Genomic DNA, 20,595 nt, shown 5'->3' on the forward strand with positions numbered 1-20,595 from the left:
GGAGACGGCGTCCGGGAGCTTCCAGAATGGCGAGCCAGGGCCCCAGCTGCACTCCCGCCTCCCCGCGCCTGGTCAACGTCTGCTGCCGGCAGCGCCCACTAACCTGCTAGTTGGGGAGCGATTGCGGCCAATCCGCTTCGCCTTTCGCGGGACCTGCAGCCAGTGGGCGGGCAGGAAAGCTGGGCGAAGCCCTGGGGCATTCTGGGAGTCGAAGTTTTTCGCCGTAGAGGAATTCCTGCTGAGCCGGCTTGCCCCGCCCAGTTGCCATTAGTTACCTGGACGCACCCCACCCCCCACCCCCCGCATAAAGGGCTCCCTCAAGCGGCTTCTGGAACCCTCCCCCAGCACACTCTCTCACATCCCTTAGACACCAGCAAAGTACCCTAGGAGTTCCTCTAGACTTCCTCTGAGCCCCTGAATTACAGGATCTCTCAGTCTAGGGCCCACAGAGCCAAGCCTCAGCCTACTCCTTCCTCCTTTAAGGAAGCTGAAGTAACACATTTCTCTCTGGGTCTCCTGAGCTTAACCGAAGAGGATAAAGGGGAATCAGACCTATACTGAGTGGCCTGGAGGGGAGTCAGCCACGTACTCTCCGGGAGCTTCTCAGGTTGATGGGAGACAGAGATTGGTCCATCCAAGACTAATGGAATCACTGCAGTTCCCGCCTCTAAAAAAGTTCCACCTGTGTAGAGTCCCAAGTCTGACGTAGACAACCTTCTAAGAAAATTTCCAAGGTGCCAAGGGATCCACTGTCCCTAACTTCTTAAGACAGAAATCAGAAGTCTCAAACCAGTAATGGCAGATGCTACCATCACTTTCTGAGAAGGGAAATTGTCACTTACCCATAGGGTGCAACTTGTCAGATAATAGTAATTTATTTTCACTGTATTGGGTATGGTCCCTTAGGTACTATTGCTATCTGTGCTTTGCAGAAAATGAACCCAGAGCATAGAGTTGAATGGCATCCTGTTCAGGGTAGCACAGCTGATAAGGAAGCAAATTGGAATTCAAACCCAGATCTGCCTAATTTCAGACTCTGAGCCTTTAAACATTGCCTATCACTCCTGTGAAAGCCAGACAGCACCCACCCTCAGAAAGGACTGAATATACATATTTTGCACTTAAATTATTTCTCCCATGTTTATTACTCTGGGAGTTGCTTTGTTTCCAATTCTGCTCACATTGATGTGAATTAGCCTGTGAATCCCAAAGGCTGAACCTTACCCATGCTTGGGGAAGTAAGAACGTACTATTGTGAATTCAGACCTCAAAGCCTTTCATTCCTTTCTCCTTAAAATGTTTTTTTTGATACCAGGGATCAAACTCAGGACCTTGCCTTTGCAAGGCAGCCATGGTGCCACTGAGCTAAATCCCTGGCCCCGTCTCCTTAAAATGTTATAGGTCATTCTTTCTGGCCTTTCCCTCTCAGCAGTTCCACTGAATATATAAATTAAAAATTATAGACTTTGGAGGGCCGGGGATTTAGCTCAGTGGTTCCACCGCCTGCCTCGCAAGCGCAAGGTCCTGAGTTCGATCCCCAGTACAAAAAAAAAAAAAAAAAAAGAACAAAATTAGAGACTTTGGAACTAGAAGAAAGTTTTATTGTTTGTTTGTTTCTTGAGATAGGGTCTCACTATGCAGTTCAGGCTGGCCTTGACTCACTATGTAACTCACACTGGCCTCAAACTCACAGAGATCCTCATGCCTCAGCCTCCGAAGTGCTAGAAGAAAGTTTTGAGATCATCTATCCATAGCTCCCCAGTTGCAAGCTGCAACCTTGATTAGGAGCACTGGGTCAATTAAGCTGAATAATAGCTAACATGTATTGAACCCTTTCCATGGAAGATAAATGCTTATACAGGGTTAAGAAACACTACCACAATCACATAGCTAGAATGTGGTACAATTAGAATTAAAACCCAGATTATTGTAATACAGAACCCTTATTTTAAACCTTTTTTTCTAGTCTGGCATCGTGGTGCATGCCAGTAATCCCAGTTTGGGCAACTGAGACAGGAGGATGGCAAGTTTGAGACCACTGTATGCAATTTAATAAGACTTTGTCTCAAAATTTTAAAACTAAACAAGCTGGGCATTATGATGCACATCTATACTCCCAGCACTCAGGAGGCTGAGGCAGAAGGATCACTAGGAGTTTGAGGACAGCCAGGGCTACATAGTGAGTTCAAGGCCAGCCTGAACTACATATTGAGATCCTGTCTCAAAAAAAGAAAAAAGGAAAAGAAATATTGGGGATGCAGCTCATCCCCAAAGCCTTAGGTTTAATCCCAATATCACACGTACACACAAAACACTTTCTTTCATTGTGACGAGGTGACAGAGCATCTAAGATGTACTAACAGAGAAGAGTGAGCAGTCTATGGCACAGAGGAGACATTCAGTAAATATTTGTTCTCAGAATGAATGCTTGGTAGTGGGAAGTAGATGGCACAAAGAACACAACTATAGCTGCAGTGACTATTGATTATTTTCTATCAGGTACTCACTTGTGCTCTTAGGCTTGGCCACATGTGCTCTCTCTCCCTACATAAATATCTAAATATATCATGTATACATTCACATAAACTAACTCATTTGATCCCACTACCACCTTGTGAGAAAGGTATTATTTTTACTCCATTATACATAGAAAAAACTCAAAAGAAGGCCAAGGGCTATAAGTACTGAAAAAGAAGAAGATGAAGGAGGAGGAGGAGGAGGAGGAGGAGGAGGAGGAGGAGGAGGAGGAGGAGGAGGAGGAGGAGGAGGACGAGGACGAGGACAAGGACGAGGAAAGAAGAAAAAATTGTTTGTAGCAATGAATTCAAATGCCTTTTCTCTCCCAAGAGCATCGATAATGCCACAACTGCTCACCACACCTGGCAGGGGAGATGATTTCTGCTAATCAAACTCAGAAAGGACAGGTCAATCAACCAATAACAAATGCTGGCCAGGCTGTGGGGAAAAAGGAACCCTTCTCCACTGTTGGTGGGAGTGCAGACTGGTGCAACCACTGTGGAAATCAGCGTGGAGATACCTCAAACAACTAAAACTAGAGGTTCCATTTGACCCAGCTATTCCCCTTCTTGGTATCGTCCCAAAAGAATTAAAAGCATCATATCACAGAGATACATGCACACCCATGTTTATAGTGGCACAGTTGTAATAGCTAAATCTTGGAAACAGCCCAAGTGCCCATCAACCGATGAATGGATAAAGATGTGGTTTTTTTATACAGTGAAGTACTACTCTGCCATAATGAAGGATAAACTTGAGACATTTCTAGCTAAATCAATGCACTTTGAGACCATACTCTTAAGTGAGATAAATCAGACACACATGTTTAAATACCACATTGTTTCTCTAGTGTGAGAAACTGAATGTGTAAATAAGGAACAAAATGTATAGTAGATACTATTGGAAAATGGGAAGACAATGTTCAAATGAGAAGGGGAACAAAGGAAAGGGGAGGGGGAAAGGAAAGAAGGGACAAGGCAAAAAGAGAGTAAAAGGAAAAAATGGAAACAAAGCTTTTGTAAATAAGGAGGGGAAGGGGACTCAAAGGGAGGGGAGGGAAATGGGAAAAAAAGGAGAAACAAGATATATAACGTACAGGTACAAATTCTTTATGATGAATGTTATCATTATGTATATCTAAAATGCACCGATAAATGTTTTGCTTCCAAAAAAAGAGCCTGCCATGGTGGCACATGCCAGTAATCCTAGTACGTGGGAGGCTGAGGCAGAAGTTTGAGGCCAGCCTAGATTACACAGTGTGTTCAAGACCAGCCTCAATTACACAGTGAGACCCTGTCTCAAAAAACTAAATAAATAAACAAATAAATAATAAAATAAAAATAAAAAGAAAGGAAGGAAGAACAGATCAAATAGGATTTCAATGTTTTAATGTACAGTGGGGAATAATTCCTAATCTAGCTAACAATAGCCAGAACATGGTTCCTGTCTTAGGAAGAGGTTACTACAGTTAAACACTGAAAAACCAATATTGTTATTTGTTAGACGAGCAGGTGATTTAGCCTTTTATGCTCTGTAAATAAGGTATACCATACATCACCACCTTGACAAGAGTCATAAGTAGAAATCCCCAGTATGTTTGTAGAGTGTGTTGAATTTATGAAATTCAAATATTAAGCCACCAGTGATTTAGAGGAGTCAAGGTACCTGATGTCAAGTCTTACTATAAAGCTACAGTAATCAAACAGTGTAGTATTGGTGAAAGAATAGCCAAAAAGAGCAAAAGAACAAAATTGATAACTCAGAAATTGTTATGGTTTGTCTAGATGTTCCCCCAAAGCCTCATGTGGTCATAGGCTATTTCACAGGTAGCTGAATCTAGAGTGTGTGATTGATTCATGGTGGGGCTAGGCCTGAGGGCACTAGGATTAAGGGCATGAGTGCTAACCACCCTAAGTAGTCTGAGTAAGATAAAAGGGGCAGAAACACACTTTTAAGGTCTCTTGTTGCTTTCTCTGTCTTCTGCTACCATGAACTGTTTCTCCTCTGCCACTCTATCTTGGAGCCAGCTGATTATAGACTGAAACCTCTATTTGTAAGCTAAATAAACCCTTTCCCCTCTACCTTTGGGGGCCAGGTATTTTGCCTCAGCAATGAGAGAAAAGTAATGAACACAGAAATAAACCCACATAAATATAGTCAACCAATCTTTGGCAAAGAAGTAAAGGTCATTCAACAGAGAGTGATCATTTTAACAAATGGTGCTGGAACAACTGGATGTGTACATAATAAATAAATCCAGAGTTAGGGGCTGGATGTTTGTACTCCCTCTCTAATTGATATATTCGAGTCCTAATCCTCAAATTGGTAGGTTAGGAAGTGGGAAGTTTCAGAGATAATTAGGTTGTGAGGATGGAGCCTCCATAAATGGGATTAGTGAATGCCCTTCCAAGAGGCCCTAGAGAGCTCTTTTGCTCTCTTCTGTCAAGTAAAGACATAGCAAATAGATGGCAGTCTACAAACCAGAAAGTGGGCCTTCACTAGACCTCAATTTGCCTCTGCCTGGTCTTGGATTTCCCAGCCTCCAGAACTGTAAGAAATAAATTTCTGTTATTTATAAGCCACCCAGACTTTTGTTTTGTTTTGTTTTTTTGGTACCGGGGATCGAACTTGGGACCTTGTGCTTTTGAGGCAGGTGGCAGAACCACTGAGCTAAATCCCTGGCCACGCAGACTATTTTCACTATTTGTTTTATTATTTATTATTTGTATTTTAGCTGCTCAAGTAGACCAAGACATCTAGACACTGACCTTTAACTTTTCATAAAAAATAGCACAAAATGGATAATATTTGTAAATGTAAAATTCAACACTATAAAACTTATGAAACATGTCATAGAAGAAAACTTGGGTGACCTTGAATTGATGAAGTTTTAGTTGCACGAAAGAAAATATTGGGGACCAGGCGGGGTGGCACATGCCTATACTCCCAGTACTCAGGAGGCTGAGGTAGGAGGATTGCTGTGAGTTTGAGGCCAGACTGGGTTACGTAGTGAGTTCAAGGCCAGCCTGAACTGCATAGCAAGACACTGTCTCAAACAAATAAAAAAGAAGATATTGGGAAAGGTATGGGAGAGGAAGGAATAAAGAGAAGATGGTTAATGGTCACAGGGGTGCAGTCGAATACAAGAAATAACTTTTTTTGGTACCAGAGATTGAACTCGGGTCCTTGCGCTTGCACAGCAGACAGTGAAACAACTGAGCTAAATCCCCAGTCCAAAGAGAAATAACTTTTGAGGTTCACATAGCACAGGAGGATAACTATGGTTAAAAACAATTAATTGAATATTTCAAAATAGCAAGTAGAGAAGATCATAAATGTTTCCAACACAAAGAAATTATCTATCTGAAGTGACAAATATACCAATTACTTGATTTGATTATTACACCTTATATACATGCAAAATCTCACACTGTGTTTCCAAAACATGTATAATTACTATGTGTCAGTTTATTTTTATTTTATTTTGCGAGACAAGGTCTCACTAGATAGTTCAGCCTGGCACTGCTCTCACTTTGTAGCCAAGGCTGTCTTTGAACTCATAGCAATCCTCCTGACTCAGCCTAGCAACACAACAAGACCCTGTCTCAAAATTTTTTGAAAAATTAAAAAAGGTTGGTAGTGTAACTCAGTGTGAAAGCCTTAAGTTCAATCCCTGGTACCTTAAAATATAATAATAATAATAATAAACTTTAAAATATAAAATAATTTTTAAAATTAAGAAGCAAAAATTTTCTCAACACACACACAAAATGAAGCCAAGCACGATGCCACATGTCAGTAATCCCAGATACTAGATAAACTGAAGTAGGAGGAAGGCAAGTTCAAGCCCAGCCTAAGAAAGTAAGCCAGACCCTGTATCAAATAAAAAATTTATGCCAGATATGGTGGTGCATGTCTGTAGTCCTAGTACTCTGAGAGGCTGAGGCAGGAGGATGGGCCAGTTTGAGCTCAGCTGGTGCTACAGGAGTGACTTGCCAAGACTCTGTCTCAAAATTAAAAATTAAAAAAAAATTTTTTAAAGGACTGGAAAGCTAAGTGTGGTGGCATATGCCTATAGTCCCAGAAGTTGGGGCGGCTGAGGTAGGACGATTGCTGCAAGTTTGAGGCCAGCCTGGGCTACATAGTGAGTTCAAGGCCAGCCTGAACTGCATAATGAGACTCTGTCTCAAACAAAAACAAAAACAAAAAACAGAAAAACAAATGGGCTGGGAATATATTCTAGTGGTAGAATGCTTGCCTAACATTCACAAGGCCCTAGATTCCATTCCCAGCACCATAATTTAAAAAAATTTTTTGAGAAAAAGAATGAAAAGATAAGCCATAGACTGGGAAAAAAGGCTTATAATAAGAAAACAAATAATCCGATTTATGCAAAAGACCTGTAATAGACACCTATCTGAAGAAAATACTATGAGTACCAAGTAAGCATATAGGAAGATGCTGTACATTATATTTTGTTAGAGAACAGCAATTTAAAATGAGATATCACTACACGATTATTAAAATGGCCATAGGGCCGGGGATTTAGCTTAGTGGTTCTGCCGACTGCCTTGCAAGCGCAAGGACCCGAGTTCGATCCCTGGTACGAAAAAATAAATAAAAGGGCTAAAATTCAAGAGACCAAAGGTCAAGAAGGATGTGGATCAATAAGAACTCTCATTCTAGGGTCGGGCATTTAGCTTGGTGGCACTGGGCCTGCCTCGCAAGCTAAAGGTCCTGAGTTCAATCCCCAGTACCAAAACAAAAAAACCCCTCTCATTCTTCACAGGTGGAAATGTAAAAAGGTTACAGACACTTTGGAAGACAGTTGGCAGTTTCTTACAAAGCTAAATGTAGTCTTACTATACAATCCCGCTATCATACACCTAGGTATTTACTGTAATGAACTTATGTCCATACAAAAAACTGCACATGAATGCTTATATCAGCTTTATTCATAATTGCCCCAAACTGGAAAAAAACCCAAGATGTCCTTCAAATGGTGAACGGATAAACAAAACTGGCACAATCCTACAATGGAATATTACTCGTGATGATGGAGGTATCAGGCCACAAAAAGTTATGAAAGAAACAAATGCAATTGTCTTTTTTTTTTTTTTTTTTTTTGGCTCTTTTCAGTTTATTGGATGTAGGAGTTACACTAGTCCAAAGGAAAGTGGACCCCAAATGGTTACATTATACAAGCTGTGAGATTTTTAAACTCGTGACAAAGGACAGAAGGGATATTCTACTCAATGCAAGGAAATCCTCACTTAAGCTTCAATGAGCCACAAGCACTTAAAACCCATGAACCTTCAGCTGATCTTCCTTAGCCAGTCCAATCTCTACCAGGACCTGGCATATGTTCTTGCGTTGGTCACCCTGGAGCTGGATTACTTCTCCATATTCTGAATGCTCGATTACAGTACCATTGCAGGCAAATTTCTTCTTAAGCGCCTTCACCAGTTTCTTTTTATCGTAGTCATCAGCGATCCCTTGGACTGTGGTAAGGGTCTTCCTGCCGTTTCTCTGTTGGATTCTTATACGGATATAATCCTTAGTGCCGGCAGGAAGCAGGTCATCACCCTTACTTGCATCAGCAAAGGGGTGGAAAGAGTGGAGGTTCTGCATAGCGGACATACGATACGATTCCTTTTTCTGGGTGGAAATGGCCTGCGGAAGGCGGCTGCGGGAGAAGGCGGGCGGGGGTGGGGGTGGGGGGACGGATCGCCGGGAAGCAGGGGGCTCAAGGGGGAGGCAGCTAAATCCTCGGAGGCGGCTCAGTGACTGGGGCCCAAATGCAATTGTCTTATGAAAGAAGCCAATCTGAAAAAAACACTATTGTATGATTGCTATTACATGACTTTCTAGAAAAAGAAAAACTATAGAGATAGTAAAAAGATCAATGGTTTCCTGGGATTTGGGAGAAGAGGAAAGGTACAAAGGAAAGATTTTTAGAACGGTTAAACTATATTATATGTTATTATCATGGTTGATATATGATATGTATGTGTCAAAACCATGTTGCTGTACAACGCAGTGAACTATAAGAAATATAGACTCCAGGTAATAATAACATACCACTGTTGGTTCAGTTAAAACAAATACATCTTGTTAACACAAGATATAATAATAGGGAAACTGAGGTTGGGAGTGTAGCTTGTGGTAAACTGCCGCTTACCATGTGTTAAGCCTAGGTTCAATTCCCAGTGTATGCACGCATATACATATACAAATGTGCACCCACACACACACACATGCACACACAATCTGGGAAAAAGGGAAGTAGAAACTGGATATATGAGAACTTTGTGCTATCTTCTCAATTTTCAATAATTGTAAAATTGCTCTAAAAATAAGTTCTTTTAATTAAAATAATGACGTGGTTTTTGCACTTTGGGAAATTCTCTCTGTCTCTGTCTCTCTCTTTCAATGTGGTGCTTGGGATTGAACCCAGAGCCTTCATACTGAACTATATCCCCAGCCCTTTTTAAATTTTTATTTTGAGACCAGGTCTCTCTAAGTCACTAAAGTACTCAGGCTGAGCCAAACTTGAGATCCTCCTGCCTCAGCCTCAGAGGGCTGAGATTACAGGTTTATGCTACCACGTTTAGCTCTCTCTTTTTTAAAATTGTATTTTAATACTTATAAAGATGGGGAAGGGTGGGCTACTTTTAAATACGACATACTACTACTAAAAGGTGGTCTTTGAACACATGTAAGTGAAAATAGACACATAAATTTGCAATGTATATAATACACATTCATTCATAAAATATAAAGAATGACTATAAATCAATAAGAAAAAGATGGCACAATAAAAAATGGGCAAGATATTTTAACAGATGTTACTGACAGAGAAAATGCAGATGGTCATTAAACACGTGAAAAATTGCTCAGTCATCAGAGAAATGCAAATTATAACTACAACAAGATCTTCATACTCACCTAAAATATTGTTCAAATATAAAATATTGGGTCTAGGGATGTGGCTCAGTGGTAGAGTGCATGCTTAGCATGGGGAGGCCCTATGTCCAATCTCTAGCATCACAAAAGCTAATGAAATAAAATAAAATATTGACATTACCAAATTGTGCTGAAGATGTGAATAACTGGAACTCTTATTCACTATTGTGAGAATATAAAATAGCATGACTATTTTGCAGAACTATTTGACAGTACCAAGTAAAGTTGAACATAATATATATTGTTTCTACTCTAGGTGGCTGATAGACATATGTTCATATGTACACCAAGATGTTACAAGAATATTTGTAAAGGCCAACAAAACAATAACAATCAAAAATTGAAAACAACCCAAATGATCTTGCATAGTAGAATGGATGATGGTGTTCCTCATATAGCAATATATATGTAATAAGAAGGGGCCAACTACCACCCCAAGCAATAATCTAGAAGAATTTCATAAACACAACATAGAAAGATTTCAAGCATATTATATGATTCCATTTTAAATTTATCCTGATTTACCTACGTGAGTCTAGATGTTCCCTCAAAGCCTCAGGTGGTCATAGGTGGCTTTTTCAGAGGTGGCTGAACCTAGAGTGTGTGATGCTGGGATTAAGGGAGAGTGATTACTAAATCAGTCTATTGATTGGTTTGGCACCACCCTAATCCCAGTAGTCTGGATAAGATAAAAGGAGCAGAAAGGCACTGTTAAAATCCCTTGTTGCTTTTGCTACCATGTGTGGATCATGAACTGTTTCTCCTCTGTGACACCCCTCTGCCATGTGCCACCCTGCCTTGGAGCCAGCCGACTATGCACTGAAACCTCTACAAACTGTGAGCTAAATAAACCTTTTTGCCTTTAATTTGGGGTGTCAGGTATTTTGTCTCAGTAACGAGAGAAAAGTAACTAAGACACCTATTTACACCTACTTCATTTAACAGTGATGCAGTACACCACCTAGAAAAGGTATAATTTACTCACCTTGATTAACTATCCTTGTACTGATAAACATTTAGGGTACTTCCAGAGTCTTCTGCTATTTTAAACACTGCTGCGATGGGATTGATGTCATGCAAGTTTCCAAACTGGGCAACCTCTTGAAAGACAAATTAATCATTTACATACTGCACAGATAAATATGTTGTTTCTAGGAAATAGCGTGTGACGTCAAGTAATATTTGGTTTCAGAAGTTCAGTTCATGTTCAACAGCATAAGCAAAGCCCTGGCAGTAGGACAGTGTGGCAGACAGGCACTAATAAGGAGACTGTCTTGGCTGCAGTCAAATTTCCCAGGGGAATCACTTTGGGTAGAAAAGGTGAAGGCTATTGGAAAAAATTGAAAGGCTGAGTTGAGAGGCTGAGACCACATCACACAGGCACTCGGGTATCTGAAAATGCTTGATCAGGGGAAATGCATTTAGTCACCAGAGAGCACTAAAGGTGCATCTGTCAACTAAACTAGGTAGATAACAGGTTAAAATTGTTCCAGACACACATAATGTTTTGAGAAAGATAAATATATCCATGGTCAAAGCAATACTTTTATTGTGTGTGTTTTTTTTTTTACTTTTATTGTGTTTTGCAGAGGTTTATGGACAATTTCCCATAGGAAGGAACAGCAAACTCTTTTAGCGGGAGGGGGTCAGAGAGGGGCTCAAGTAAGCCTGGAGTTTGACAGTCAGGCATGATATGAAATCAGAGACTTAAAGCTGACATTCAAGAAGTAGCTATATCCCAGGGCTGGGGATTTAGCTCAGTGGTTTTGCTGCCTGCTGTGCAAGCACAAGGACCCAAGTTTGATCCCCGGTACTGGAAAACATAAAACAAAAAACCCCCAACAACACAAGTAGCTACCTCCTAGATGAGGAACCCAGTGAATCTGGGAGAAGGAAGGGAAGGAGGTTTGTTGCTTTTCGTTCTGCATCTTTTGGTACTTTTGAATTTAGGGTGTGCATTAGGACATTGCCCAAAGTTCTGCATCAATGTCTGTGTAACTCTATCCCATGCTTTTAATCATTTTTCTAGGCCTCTTCCCAAACAATAATCCCAAGCCTTTCCCACTAGGTAGAGAAAAGACAGGTGAATGAGATTTAGTGACTCAGACTCCCATGAAGGACTAAGCTCAGTCAGAATTCCTAGTTTGAATCCTGGGTCAGTGAAGGAGGGTGATGCCAAGGATCAACCAGAACCCTGTGAAGGTCTATTGGTTTGGGGAGGAAGATGATGTGATTGTTTGTGGAAAGAGTGATTAGAAATTTGACAGGAATACTTACACAGAGATATCCTGTAGTCCAGTGGTGGTGAACCTATGGCATGCGAATTATTGTATTATTCTTTTAAGACAAAAGATGTTGATGTATCAGTTGTTTTTTCTAAACTAAAACCTCAGTATTCAGCTTTAACTGCAGCTTTGGCACTTTGTGATAAATGGGTTTTGGGTTGCAGTTTGGGCACTTGTCTCTAAAAGGTTCACCATCACTGCTGTAGACCTATCCCCAAGACCTTTTCAGGGCATCTGCAAAGGCAAAGCAATATCCGTAATAGCACTAAGTCACTCTCTCACAGGGCACAGCTGAGTTTTCCAGAGGCTACAAGACATGAACTGTAATGATGATGAACTGGAATGCTTGTGTATTCCAGTATCTAAAAATTTGTTTTAAACTGGGTGTGGTGGCACATGCTGTAATCGGTGTCAGGAGACAGGCAGGAGGATTACAAATTCAAGTCCAGCCAGGCCTACAGAGCAAGATTGTGTCTCCCCCACCAAAAAAAGGTTTTAATTTCTTTCTTTTTTTTGTTCTTTTTGTTTTGTGGTGTTAGAAATTAAACCCAGGACCTTAGGCATACTAGCTAGGCAAGTGTTCTACTAGTAAGCTACATTTCACAACCCCTTCTCTTAATTTATAATAGATAAAAACCTATTTTAAAAAAGTGGGATGTGGTGGCGCATGCCTGTAATCCCAGCACTGTAGGAAGCTGAGGAAGGAGGATGATAAATTCAAGCCCAGCCTGGACAAATTAGTGACTTAGTGAGATCCTGCCCGAAACAAAAAATAAAGGGCTGGTATTTATCTCAGCGCAAAATCCCTCAGTTCAATCCCCAGTACCACAAAAGAAAAAGTAACAAACAACAGCAACAGCAACAAATAACAAAGCCTACAAAAACAAGTTTTGGGAGGGTTCCCAATTTTTTTTTTGTACCTCGGATCGAACTCAGGTCCTTGCGCTTGCGCAGCAGGCGGCGAAACCACTGAGCTAAATCCCCGGCAGTTCTAAATATTTTTTAACATTGCAAAGGGATCCTGGAACCAAAAAGTTTGAGATGCTCTGCTGGTCAATAGCTTTCAGACTCCTTACCAGATCTTACAAAGGGAAATTCATTTTACACATGGTGACCTAGTATCTGCACGTATATGCGGATGTGTAATTGAATCAGAGCTTCGTAAGAAAGTACTCTGGTTTCCTATTTAGGGTGTACCAGGTGTTTTCTATTTCATTAAAAAAATTAAAACGCTGGAAACAGCTCACTAAATTAATTTCATGACCCACTAATGGATAATAACCTGCAACTTGCAAAATGCTGCTCCAGGGTCTAGATGATTAGAAATATGGCAGAAAGCTGCAGCATGGGAAGAGCTGCTCTCAGCAGAATGCGATGTGCCTTTTATATTAGTTGGGGGTGTGGTCCTGGGGTGTAGCTCAGTGGTAGGGTGCTTGCCCAGCGTGCTTAAGGCTCTGGGTTCAATCTTTAGCAAGAAAAACAAAACCAAAACAACAAAAATAACCCAAAGAGGTTATTAGGAGGAGCAAATAAGAAAAATGTAAGCAAGTGAGGTCTCTCTCTGTTGCAGAGATAGGAAAGTTTTTTCTCTTCTGGAAGAAGCTGATAAGAAAGCATAAAGATCACTAGCTGCTAGTTATGTATTAGAAAATTAATCCCCAAAGTCATACATTGATGGTATTTAGAGGTCTGAGAAGTTGGGAGGTGATTGGGATTAGATGAATTCATGAGGGAAAGATCCCTATGATTGGGTTAGTGGCTTTATAAGAAAAGGAGAAAAGAGGGCTGGAGGTATTGCTCAGGGGTAGAGTGCTTGTCTATAAGGCCTTGGGTTTTTTTAAATTTATATATTAATTGGTACATTTTAGGTATACAATACGTTTACATTTATCATTGGGTGTTTGTACCTGAACATGATGTATCTTAGTTCTTATTTTTTCCCCCACTACCTATGCGCCCTTCACCCCCACCACCCTTCCCTATTTACATAGACTTTGTTTCCATTTTTTTTTCTTTCTCATAATTTTTCCTCTCCTTTCTTCCCTTTCCCCTTCCCCTCACGCCACCCTTCCACCTTTGGACCTTTTCCTATTTCAAATTATCAATTATTCATTTTAATCATTTTCATCCTTATTTACACTTTCAGTTTCTCACACTAGAGATACTATTCGGTATTTGCACATGTGTGTCCTATTTATTTCACTTAAGAGTATCGCCTCAATATGCATCTATTTAGCTATAAATGACTCTAGTTTCTCATTCTTTATGGCTGAGTAATACTCCATTTTATAAAAAAAACCCCACATCTTCTTTATCCAGTTTCCAGTTGATGGGCACTTGGGCTGTTTCCAAACCTTAGCTATTACAAACTGTGCCACTATAAACATAGGAGCACATGTATCGCTGTGGTATGATTCTTTTAATTCTTTGGGGAAGATACCCAGTAGGGGAATAGCTGGGTCAAATGGGACCTCTAGTCCTAGTTCTTTGAGGTATCTCCATACTGATTTCCACAGTGGTTGCACCAGCCTGCACTCCCACCAACAATGGAGAAGGGTTCCTTTCTCTCCACACCCCTGCCAGCATTTGTTATTGGTTGATTTCTTGATAGCAGCCATTCTTTGTGGGGTGAGGTGGAATCTCAGTGTTGTTTTCATCTACATCTCTCAAATGACCCGTGATGTTGAACATTTTTTCATGTATTTATTTGCTGTTTTTATTTCTTTGTCTGAGAAATGTCTGTTCATTCTGGATGCCCATTTTTGAACTGGGTCTTTGAATTTGGGGGGTCTGATTTTTTTCAATTCTTTATATATTCTAGATAGTAGACCTTTGTCTGAGGTACAGCTACTAAAAATTTCTTCCCATATTGTAGGTTGTCTCTTAGCTCTGTTGGTAGTTTCTCTTGCAGAGCAGAAGCTTTTTAATAAGATGAAGTCCCAGTTGTTGATTCTTTGTGCTAGTTCCCGTGCTACTGAAGTTTTGTTCATAAAGTCTTTTCCTATGCCAATGTCCTTGAGAGTTCTACCTAACTTATCGTCCAGCAAGTTTACTGTTTCTGTCTTGATATTTAGCTCTTTAATCCACTTTGATCTTAGTTTAGTGCACGGTGATAGGTATGGGTCTAGTTTTAATCTGTGGCAGGTTGAAATCCAGTTTTTCCAACACCATTTATTGAACAGGCTATCTTTTCTCCAATGAGGGTGATTGGCTCCTTTGTCAAAGATGAGGTGGCTGAGTATGTCTGGAGTTGTTTCTTCATCTTCTAATCTATTCCACTGATCCTCGGGTCTGTTTCTTTGCCAGTACCATGCTGTTTTTATAATAGTAGCTTTGTAGTATAGTTTCAAGTTGGGGATTGTGATACCCCCAGCCATGTCTCTGTTGCCCAGAATTGCTTTTGCTATTCTAGGTTTCTTCAGCTCCAAATGAATTTTTGGATTGTTTTCTCTAGTCCTGTGAAGTATATTGTTGGAATTTCAATCAGTATTGCATTAAATCTATATAGTAGTTTTGGAAGTATGGCCATTTTCACTATATTGATTCTTCCTACCCAGGAACAAGGGATATCTTTCCATTTTCTTATATCCTCTTTGATCTCCTTCTTCAGAGTGCTGTAGTTTTCAGTGTAGAGGTCTTTTGCTTCCTTTGTTAGGTTGATTCCTAGATATTTCATATTTTTAGATGCTATTGTAAAAGGAATTATTTCCCAAATTTCTCTCTCAATGGGTCTATTTGCATATAAGAAGGCTGTTGTCTTTTGAGTGTTGACCTTATATCCAGCTACTCTACTGAATCTGTCAATTAGGTCTAGAAGGCTTTTGACCGAGTTTTTTGGGTCTTCTATGTAAAGTATCATATCATCAGCAAATAATGACAGTTTCATTTCTTCCTTTCCTATCTTTATTCCTTTTATTTATTTCTCTTGTCTAATTGCTATGGCTAATGTTTCCAGAACAATATTGAACAGGAGTGGTGATAGTGGGCATCCTTGTCTTGTTCCTGATTTTAGCATTAAAGTTTTCAGTTTTTGACCATTTAGTATGATGTTGGCTGTTGGTTTTTCATAGAGAGCCCTAATCAGGTTGAGATAAAGACCTTCTATTCCAATTTTCTGTAGCGTTTTTATTATGAATGGGTGCTGGATTTTGTCAAATGCCTTTTCTGCATCTATTGAGATGATCATATGGTTTTTGTCCTTGACTCTGTTAATATAGTGTATTACATTTATTGATTTATGGATGTTGAACCATCCTTGCATCCCTGGGATAAATCCGACTTGGTCAGGGTGTATGATCTTCTGTGTGTGTGTGTGTGTGTGTGTGTGTGTGTGTGTGTGTGTGTGTGATCTTCTTGATGACCCTCTGTATTCTGTTTGCCAGTATCTTGTTGAGGATTTTTGCATCTATGTTCATTAGGGAGATTGGTCTGTAGTTCTCTTTTTGGGATAGGTCTTTCCCTGGTTTTGGAATCAAAGTAACACTTGCTTCCAAGAAAGAATTTGGAAGCCTTGCTGTCCTTTCAATTTCCTTGATGAGTTTAAAGAGTAATGGTGATAGTTCTTCTTTAAACGTCTTGTAGAATTCAGCAGTGAACCCATCAGGACCTGGGCTTTTCTTTGTTGGTAAACTTTTTATTACATATTCAATTTCACTCATTGTTATTGGGGTGTTTAGAATTTCTATATCTTCTTCATTTAACTTTGGCAATTTGTATGTATCTAGGAATCTGTCCATTTTTTCAGTGTTTTCCATTTTATTAGAGTACAGGTTCTCAAAGTAGGTATTGATGATCCTCTGAATTTCTGCTGGATCTGTTGTGGCTTCACCTTTTTCAGTCTTTTTTTTTTGGTACAGGGGATTGAACTTGGGTCCTTGTGCTTGCACAGCAGGTGGCGAAAACACTGAGCTAAATCCCCAGCCCTACCTTTTTCATTCTTAATTGCATGGATTTGAGCCTTTTCTTTCCTTTTTTTGATAAGGTTGGCTAAAGGTTTATCTATTTTATTTATTATTTCAAAAAACCAGATCTTTGATTCATTGATTTTTTTGTATTGTTCTCTTAGTCTCCATTGCATTGATTTCTGCTCAGATCTTTATAATTTCCTTTCTTGTATGAGCTTTGGGTTTGTTATGCTTTTCTTTTTCTAGGAGCTTGAGGTTCTGCATTAGGTTATTTAACTGAGTTCTCTCTGTTGTCCTAATATGGGCATTCACTGCTATGAATTTCCCACAAAGAACTGCTTTCATTGTGTCCTACAGATTCCTGTATGTTGTACTGGCATTATCATTTACTTGTAGAAACTTGTCTAATTTCTTCTTTGATTTCCTCTGTGACCCATTGGTTGTTCAGGACAGTGTTATTCAACTTCCATGTGTTTGTGGTTGTTCTGCGGTTTCTTATGTTATTGATCTCCAATTTTATTGCACTATGGTCTGATAATATACAGGAGATAACTTTGATTCTTTTACATTTACTTAGGTTTGCCCTATGAGCTAGCATGTGATCTATTTTGGAGAATGACCTGTGTGCAGCTGAAAAGAATGTGTATTCTGATTTTGTGTGGTGGAACACTCTATAAACATCTCTTAAGTCCATTTGTTCAATAGCTTGGTTCAGTTCTAGAATTTCATTGTTAATTTTTTTCCTAGATGATCTGTCTATTTGTGATAGAGAGGTGTTGAGGTCCCCCACTACAATTGTGTTAGTGCTTATTTGGTTTTTCATGTCCATTAATATTTGTTTTGTATAGTTGGGGGCATTCATATTTGGTGCATAAATATTTAGGATTGTCATCTCTTCCTCTTGGATTGTTCCCTTCACAAGGATGTAGTGACCATCTTTGTCTCTCTTAATTAGTTTTGATTTGAAATCTACTTTGTCTGCAAATAAGATTGCTACCCCTGCTTTTTTCTGGGATCCTGTCATGTGGAGAACTGTTTTCCATCCTTTTACTTTCAGTCTATGAATTTCCTTTTGAGTTAGGTGTGTTTCTTGTATACAGCATATTGCTGGGTTTTGCTTCTTAACCCATTGTCAGTCTGTTTCTTTTGATTGGTGAATTGAGGCCATTAACATTGATGATTATAACTGAGAGATATTGACTCATTCTTGCAGTGATGTTTTATTGTTGTTGGCTCTTTTCTTATTTTTCCCCCTTTCCCTTTATTGCCTTACCTTGCATGGTGTCTTCTCTCTGTTGGCCCTCATGGAGTTGTGACCGTCATTGTCTTTTTCTAGGATATTGCATAAAATTGTTTGGAGTGCTGGTTTGGTGTTCATGAAATTTCTCAGGTGTTCTTTGTTGTGAAAGTATCTAATTTCCCCATTGATTTTGAAAGATAATTTTGCCAGATACAACAGTCTAGGTTGGAAGTTATTTTCTTTAAGGGCTTGAAATACTTCACTCCAGGCTCTCCTTGATTTGAGGGTTTGTGTTGAGAAATCTGCCGTGATTCTGATGGGCTTTCCTTTGTAGGGGATTTGTTTCTTTTCTCTAACTGCCTGTAGAATTTTGTTCTTCTGTTGGGTTTCTGGGATCTTGACTATTATATGCCTAGGTGTAGATTTTTTTTGATTGTGGCTGGGTGGAGTTCTATATGCCTCGCTTATCTGTGTGTCCAATTCTCCACCTCTGGGAAATTTTCTACTATTACTTCTGTAAACAGTTTTTTTATGTCAATTGTACTGTCTCCTGTTTTTTTGTGGACTCCTATCAGTCTTATGTTATTCTTCTTTGCATCATCTAGCAGCTGTTGGATTGATTTCTCATGGTCCCTTACTATCTTTAAGAAATCTCTGTTTTCATGGTCCTTAACTGCGATCTTGTCTTTTATATCTGGTATTCTGTCTTCAGATTCTCTTAGTCTGCTCTGCATGCTTTCAATGGAATTTTTAACTTCCTGAATATCTGTTTGAATCTGTTTCATGGATTCCATTTCTTTCTTATGCTGGGTATTCAGGGCTTCCAGCATGTTTCTGATCTCATCTATTTTCTTGTCTGTTTCTGCTCTAGAGCCTCTAATCATGTCTTTCACTCTAATCATCTCTGTATTTATCTGGGAGATTATTTCTGCTTTGAATTTTTCTAGAGCCTCATGTATCTGCTTTGTTACTTCCTGTGCTATCAGTTCAGGGTGTCCAGCTGGTTGATTATCTGACTTTTCCAACTCATTTCCCCCAGAATTTCCTTTTTGTGGCATGGAGGCCTGCGTTTGTGCCTTGCTTAAATGTCTTCTCATTTTTGTTTTTGTTACTGTCCTTGGTTTAATTCCTGGGTTGATATTTCAAAATTGCTTAATGCAGGTATCTTTGTTGCTTGTGCTTAAAACCCTTGTGGAATGATTGCTTTTCAGAGGTGTCTTCCAGATATGGCTTGTGTTTAGGTTTTGAGGCTGTAATGACTCTGAGGCTATTTTATTTTCCTAATACCAGGAAGGAAAACTGATTAGATCAATCACAACATGTTAGGCCAAATGTTACAATCAGCAATACCATAGCATCAAGCACAGCTTAGAAAATGACAATTTGTGGTAGTTATTAATCTATCACATTTAACTATGTGAAGTATAATCCCCTGTGCCTCTGTAGTGAGGGACCAGGTACCAGAAGAGCCGTAAGGCGGGGGTGGGGGGTGGGGGTGGGGGTGGGGGTGGGTGGAATTGGGCCTTGCAGGCGCCCATGCAGCTAAGCGGAGCACCAAATGAAGGAGGGGCTCTAAGCTGCTCCCAGGACCTCACCGTGCCCTGCCATGGACAGGAACCGGGACACAGCCGAGGAGCCCCAGGCTGCCCAGCCAACCTGCGGAGAGAAGCTCTGGATGAAGGCCAGGCCCTGGGTTTGAATCCCAGTCTGTGAGCCTTAGTTTCAGGTATACAACATGAAGACAATATTTGACTTAATGAGACCATTTTTTGTTTGTTTGTTTGAGACAGGATCTCACTATATAGTTCAGGCTGGCCTTGAACTCACTATGTAGCCCTGGCTGGCCTGGAACTCTCAGTGATCCTCCTGCCTCAGCCTCCCAAGTGCTGGGATTACAGGTGTGCGCCACCACGCCCATCTATGAGACCCTATTTTTTTTTTTCTTTTTTTTTGGTACTGGGGATCGAACTCGGGTCCTTGCACTTTCATAGTAGGCAGCGAAACCACTGAGCTAAATCCCCGGCCCTGTGAGACCCTATTTTAAAATAAAAATTTTAAAGGGCTGGAGATGTAACTTGTCTCAGTGTTTGCCTAGCAACTATGTGGCCCTGGTTTTAATCCCCAGTAATATTTCCCCAAATTTATATAGATATAGAGATAGAAATAAAGTATCTCTGTATCTATACATAGAGATAGATAGGTTGTCAGTGCCCACAGAATAAAGTTGTGTTAAGGACTAGATGAGATAAACATTTGCTAAAGCTTATCAAACAGTAAGCATTCAACAAATACTATTATAAAAAAATAAAATAAATAAATACTATCACAGCCAGGTATGGTGGCGCACACCTGTAATCTCAGCACTCGGGAGGCTGAGGCAGGAGGATCCCCATGAATTCAAGGCCAGCCTAGGCTACATAGTGAGTTCAAGGACAGCCTGAACTACAGAGAGACCCTGTTTCAAAACAAAAAACAAAAACACAAACAAAAATACTGGTATTATTGTTATTGACATCCAAGTCAAAAATTTAGTAAATGGCAGAGCTAGGATTTCAACCTAAATATATATATATTTTGGTACCAGGAATCGAACTCAGGACCTTGCACTTGTGAGGCAGGTGCTGTGCCACTGAACTAAATCCCTGGCCCCAACCTAAATATTTTGATTCCAATGCCAGTGTCC

General features: G+C 40.0%; 1 pseudogene; it reads right to left on the bottom strand.

Annotated features, from left to right (window-relative positions):
• Window positions 1–7,650: 7,650 nt before the first annotated feature.
• LOC101725414 (eukaryotic translation initiation factor 1 pseudogene) lies at window positions 7,651–8,178 on the bottom strand (annotated as a pseudogene).
• Between the last annotated feature and the right edge of the window lie 12,417 nt (window positions 8,179–20,595).

This window comes from Heterocephalus glaber, unplaced genomic scaffold, assembly GCF_053883595.1.
Source record: "Heterocephalus glaber isolate CG9 unplaced genomic scaffold, H.glaber_assembly_v1.0 deba00001452, whole genome shotgun sequence".
Classification (NCBI taxonomy): domain Eukaryota; kingdom Metazoa; phylum Chordata; class Mammalia; order Rodentia; family Bathyergidae; genus Heterocephalus; species Heterocephalus glaber.